We start from the raw sequence: 6,954 nt of genomic DNA on the forward strand, positions 1-6,954 counted from the left end.
GAAATATACATATTTGTATATATAGCCTTAAAACTAATGCAGAGTTAGGGAACACTGAACAGTGAAAAAGTAACTTATAGTGTCTGGGAACTTAGTATATACCAGCAAACTTTTCTTTTATCCCTCTTGTCTATGTGGGGTACTTAAACGTAACTTCATTGTATTCAGTTTGTAATCTGTTCAAGCATGAATGAAGAAAACATAAGCACTATTTGTATTTATAAATTATAGCAATTTTTGCTTAAAGAACCAGTTCCTTACCTACTTATGAATAAATGCTTAAAATGTCTAATTTTGTTGTAGAGTGCAAAACTATAATAATGTTAAGTTATAGCTTCACAGGCACCTAATTAACAAGCATATTTAATAATATATGGTGTATTAGTGCAAAAAGCTAAGCTGAATTTAGGACTAGGCAGATAAAGTTCTGCCCTTTTTCATAGAGACTAAAGTTTAGTTTTGGAAACTGCAAAACCTTGAACTGGACTGTGGAACCTTTGATTTTGAAACTTTATAAAATCAGAAGCAAAACCGTGGTGTGAAAAGCCATACTTCAAACCATAATCACTTAAACTGTCTCAGTGACAAATGATCTATTTATTTGAAGCCTCTTCCTATGAGGTCTCCTAAAGGTTCAGAAGAAGATAAATCTGCTGTTGCTATCAGGTGATGTAACCAGGTTTGAGGGTAGCAGAAGAAAGCCCGTTTCAGGCCTTTCTCTCTCCTACCTATGTTCAGCATTTCGTTGAGGTCAGAGCACTGAATCTGTTGTGTATGCATGAACACTGCCATTTTAGAGACAATTTTTGATTACAAAATGTACGAATTAAGTATACAAAGCATCCTAGAGAAGAGGCAAGCTGTACTTTTCACTGTTCTGAAAAGCAAAAGGCACTTTTGCACCTCTGTGCATCTCCTTCTTGCACCAGAAACTTTTTTTTTAAATGCTAAAAACATTAGCACCTCAGGGGCAAGGCAGCAATTATTTTATTTCTTTTTACTATTGTGTGCTATTTATTTCCCTCTTGGAAAAAGATTCCTGTGTGACAAAAATGAAAATTGTGTGATGTTAAAAGATGTATTTTTAAATACATGTTCAAATAGGATGGTCCAAATTTGCTTGTTTTAGAAAGAAGAAGACATTTGTAAAGCTACTTTGCTTCATATGCCATGCAACTTTGTTTTCCTTCTACCTTTGACAGCTTCACTGGCTTCAGTTTCTGTGAGTTCTGTTACAGTCAGATTAAATGTTTCACTCATCGTTCTGGGAGAATACCTGTACTGCTTTATAGACAACTGCTTCCAATAATTCTCACTAATTCAGCATTGAAATATGTTCAAGACAGAGGCTTCTAAAATGTGTTTTAAAACCAATGTTGTATCAACTAAGTGCAGTAACATTAAGTAGGATCCTAGACTTGCAAGGTTTTGTAAATCTGTCGTCTCAAGAGTCCCTGGTACATGTGGTGGGGCAGAAACCTGCAGGTCCTGTGCCAGCTGTAAAGCCAGGGCCTTTCAGCTGCCTTGCCCCTATGTACCAGGGAGCAGCAGCACAAGCACCTTGATGCATGGGCATCATTCATTTCAGTCTTCCAACAGAAGTCAGGATCAGAGGGAGAGATTTCATCTGTCTGTCATCAGGTGATGCTGAATTGCGATAATCCCAAGTTGTGTCCTACTAGCAAGGTGCCTGATGAATATTAAGCAGCAGATGAGTAGTAGGTAGCACTTACCTTGATCATTCCTGCAGGTGCTAAAGCTAATCAATTTTAACATGTACTTACAATAAATATCCATTAAATTGTTTATTGCAAAGCTTACTGTCTCAACTTGATAGGTTAAAATCAGCCATTTTACTCAGATCAAGAATTGGAAACTTTAAAAAGTGATTTACCCAAACCAGGGAACGGTCTTTACTGCAGTTGATTGCCTGGTAAGAACCCCATCCTAATTTGACACACTGGGCTAGGGTAGACTTCATATTGCATTTCAGTTTTTATTAATTTCCGAACTAAGGATATGGTTTTATGATCATCATACATCAGGACTAAGCTATTATTGCTCTCAGTTTGCCCCTGTTGCCCGCTTTGTGCTGGCATTTCATGCTTACATGGCCAAGCAGTAAGGAGAAAGGAAAGCAGAAACCAATCTGTGCTCTTCAGCTGGGTAAGTTCATAACCCAGCTGTGGGATGCCGGCCCTAGGGCAAGTCACAAGACTGAGAGCAAAGGAATGGCTGCACCACCCCTTCTGCCACAGTTTGGGAAACCACCACACCCCTTCTGCCACAGTTTGGGAAACCACCACATCCTAGGCACAGATAAGTGATTGACCTGTGTAGGGAGTTTGGAATCCATTGCAGGTCTTTCCTCACTCTCTGCTTGAGACAAACACTTGGCTATGGTAAACATGCTTTTTCTTAAAACTGAAATAGTGAGACTTTGGTTTTAATCTCATTTTATGTACGAGTTCCATGCTGACAAACTGATGTTCTGGTTGCACTCTGTAGATGTATGGAGCCTTGTCCTGTGGGATGGGCAGCGTGGCTGCCAGGGTCAGGCTAATGATATGGCTCATTGCGACATTTCACCTTGTCCAGTGTACATCAGGAGTTCTTCACACTGAGGTGTTCTCCTTCAGCTCTACCTGCACCTTCCTGAATTGCTTTTAGGAGCAAGTGACTTAGTATATTTAAATTTCTTGATATTGGAACTCGGCCATGTCTGAAGCTGGCTAACCTTTAGTAAAATGTTACCCTTTCCTCATCGTTTGACAAATACAGTATTTTAATACAAACCTGATGTACCTTGCATAGGTTCAGAAAGTGCAAAACTGTAGAGCTGTACCTGGCATTTTTCTGTAGAAAATGGGATTGTTACTTAATGAGGTGTGACAGTAATGTCTCCTAGATAACTAGGATAGCTCCTTGTTCCTATCACCACATGTGTCTGAGACGATCATAACCTGAGCCTGTGTCTACCAATGCAGGGTGTAAAGTCTCCACTTGGCTGGATAGGGGTTTAACTCTTAACCGGTAAAAAGAGGCTCCACACGTGAATGCTGTAGTGCATAAAATGAGTATGATTCCTGCTATAAGCTGTAAAAAATGAGTAAAATGTAAAAGTAACAGTCTGGGGCTAAGTACTTCAGACTGACTGCTCTGCAAAATACTGATCAGATAATCCCATCTTTTGGTGAGTTCTTTCTGAGCTCTCTCTGAGGAGTGTTTTCATAGGCCGCAGCTCTCTGCAGACCCAGCTGTACATATCCTGAAGCACTCTGTACTCTTATTTTGCTTAAAAACACTTTTTAAAATGAGGTAGCAGTCACCTGGGCTGTGGTGTCTCCATGGAAGTTCAGGAAGCTATAGGAAAACTCAAACCTGGTCTTTGCTCTCATGGACCACTAGATGCTTTCAAGTAGAAAAAAGAATATACAACATACTAAAAGTTGAGTACATTATCACCCACTGAAAACTTGTTTTTAGAAAAATTACAAGTATTTCTACTACTTACTTAATATATGAAAAAAATGTCTGGAAGGTTAATCTCCTGATTGTGTCAGAGATGTTGACCTGTAGTGACCAAGAATCTATGCATATTCCTTACTTTATCTACATTTTTGTTTGATGTTCCTTTTGAGTAGCAATAAAACAGATCTTTTTTTTTTTTCTCCTCCCTCATGTAGACACTTTTCTACAGTCCTTGCTTCCAAGCTAAGAGAACAGGAATCATAAAGGTGTCTTAGGAAAGGAGTTTGGGGGAGTCTCACAACAACAAACCCTTAGCTTCTGCAACCTCACAATTCAGGAAAGTGGGTTTAACTTCAAAACCGCTATTTTTCATTATGGAATTAATTCATGAAGTCACGCTGTTCTGAAAGTGGCAAAACTTCAGCCGAGGTGGGATGAGAGGTCAGCTTTCTCAAGTATATGTTGTTTTATGTCTAACCAGCTTTTTTACACTTAACTTGTACCGATTCCTGCCCAAATGCTTTTTAAAATATTACTAGACAACTGCTTTTTTATTTTATTTTTTTTCCCCAAAATAAGAAAAATAAAAGCAACAGTCCATACTAGTGTGTAGCAAGCCACTTACTTGCAAGGGTGAGTGCTGTGCCAGGTAGCAACTCTTTCCTGTAAGACCTCTACATCCACACTCCTCAGCTTGTTCAGTAACACCGAGCCCAAGCTGAAACTCCGTTTTGCTTCCATTAAGAAATATCTTTGAGAAGAAAAATGAGGCAGCTGAGACTGGCAGGTCATAAACCATGACAGATTTCTGTCAATGCCTGTAGACTAAGGCCCAGAGTTTAATTTTGCTTGCGTTACTGAATTCAGCCCAGTTTGAGCCATGGAAATACCAAGTAGCTGTTACTGTTTTTACTGTTAGGATTTCAGGCCGAAACACAATGTTTTTGTTCAAACTGCAGGGGAAAATTAAGATAGTCTTGGGCAAATCAGGCATGTACTTAGCTTTACATCCCACTGACATTGATGGAGCTTTACACACAATATATGAAGTTTGTGTGTGTGTGTGTTTTTGGAGCCATAACTGCCCCACTTCTCTTGGAATGACAGACTAATGTCATCTTTATTCCGTTCTGGTTTTGAAAAAGCTTTTCAAAGCCAAAGGAAAGAAGGTGGTAATGTTAAAGCAAAATGTTAGATTAATTGGAGACAACAATCTCCTAATTTCTCAAACATGCAAGTCAAAATTTTTTTCTTTTAAAACATCAGAAGGGCACAGCTTAAGAGGTTCAGTCTTTGATGCAGTTCTTTTAGCTGCAGAGAATAAATAAACCCAAAATGAGTTATCCAGGATGGAAAAACATTGAGGCCCTAAAAATCTAGGAAGAAATGTGCTGAGTTTACATAGCATTATTTCTGCAGCCAGTGATGGACCTACTGAAAGGATCTTTGTTGGTGTTTTTAGGCAAACTCTTTATTCTTGCTGTTTGATGCTAGACCAACAAGTCTGCTGCAGTTTGAAACGTCCAGCCTCTTAAATTGGAAACTAGGTATTATAGAAGAGTCCTCAGTATGTGAGGTGCTGCAGTACCTGTTGCTACATGTCCTGTGGGCTAATGCCATGCGACTGTTTGATGCTGGAAGTTGGTATTTCCTAGCATACATTTGATTGCTGATGGTGTGATTTGCAGTGACCTTGAATACCAAGAGTTAAGTTGTATGTATTAACCAGATATAACTCTTTGGTGCCAGGAATCTAGTTTTTGGAGTAGGTCCTGAATTATGCAACTGTTCTTGGCAGATCATGCCAAGTAGTTCACCACTCAGCACCTAAATTGCTAGCAACGAAGGGTTAATACGAGACAAAAGCCTAGATTCTGCTAGCCAGGGAACACTGGCTATTTGAAAAGTGTGAGGCTTGTTTTCCAGAACTGGCTGCGTTATAGAGTTTTCAAAGCAGAGATTTGGGTTTCTAGCATCTGTCTTGTTACTAAGACCATGTACAAACATGCTGAATTAGAGAGTTTTCACCTGTCTTATCACAGAATTGACTCCACATCATATAACAAGAATCTCATTTGTAGTGACATGCTGTGCCTGTCGTTTTAGAAAATTCATGACCTCCTTATTTTGTGGAAAGTGTAACTTTTTTCATTGATGACCTGTATAAATGTGTGTTACGAATGGAGAGATTTAAGCTTGAAAAGCATGTTTGCAGATTACACAGCTTCATTATGGAATTTGTAAATTTAACAGAGTAATATACAAGAGCATAATTATTTTCCTTAAGTAGAATGTGTAACAATATATAATAAATTATTCTCCACGTAGTTCACCCACTATTTACAGTTTTACACAATTCAAACTGTGTGTTTACAGAAAGTTCAATAAATGTATATTTTGTACTATGTACAGATTCCTGGTCCCAAAGAAAGTGTGTGAACTTAGTTTCTAACTTAACTTTTGAGATTGTATTTTTTTTTTCTCCTCTTTTTTTGGGGGTTTGGAATCAGTTGAACAAACTGCATCATGCCTGTTGATGGTGGAGGCTTGCATTGGAGTAAATGGGAATTGGGACTATTTCTAATCTACAAAAGTGATTCCACTAAATAAAACAGGCAATTACATTGTGTGTGTGTATTTGAGTGGTTTGCTGTAAACTGTTTTCTCAGCTGTTTTTTTGTTGTCACTAGTTTAGAGAATTATCAGGCCTCCTTCACTTTTCTGATTCAAGCTAGCTATCTTAAAACAGAATATTATGTGCTTATTTTGACCAATTTTAGTTACAGTACCAAAAATCCCCCTTTCTAGTATTTTTCCCTTTAAATGTTGAATTTCCAAGATAAAGCAACATGCATTTGGCTCCAGTCACAGTGTTCTCCAGGGACCCTCCGGTCTGGGGGTTTTCGAGACATCTTGGGATTGGTGAGGATGGCCAAATTCTGGAAAACCAAATCACAAAGGAGCAAAATGTATTTATATCTTCTCCCTTGATGCAGTACCATAAAATACAGGATAGACTTTTGTAATATGACTTCTGAGAAATGAAAGGATGATAAAGGCTAAAATTGCAGGGCCAGTCATGGTAGGACAAGGAGTGATGGTTTTAAACTAAAAGAGGGGAGATTCAGAGCAGAGAGAGGGAAGACGTTTTTGATGCTGAGGGTGGTGAGACCCTGGCCCAGGTTGCCCAGAGAGGTGGTCGATGGGCATCATTCCAGGTGAGGTTGGTCAGGGCTCTGAGCAACCTGCTCTAGTTGGGGATGTCCCTGCTCCCTGCAGGGAGTTGGATGAGATGACCTTTCAAGGTCCCTTCCAACCCAAACCATTCTATGATTCTTCAAAATCTTTATACTGTTTTTAGCCTGTATGTTTGGAAGGGAAATGAGCCTCTGTGTTATTGGTTCACATTTATCTGCCCTGGAAATCTCTACAGAAAGAGAGCTGATAGGATTCTGACATGGACTACACAAACTAAAGTAGCGG

Source organism: Merops nubicus, unplaced genomic scaffold (assembly GCF_000691845.1).
Source record: "Merops nubicus isolate BGI_N331 unplaced genomic scaffold, ASM69184v1 scaffold9042, whole genome shotgun sequence".
NCBI classification, from domain to species: Eukaryota; Metazoa; Chordata; class Aves; order Coraciiformes; family Meropidae; genus Merops; species Merops nubicus.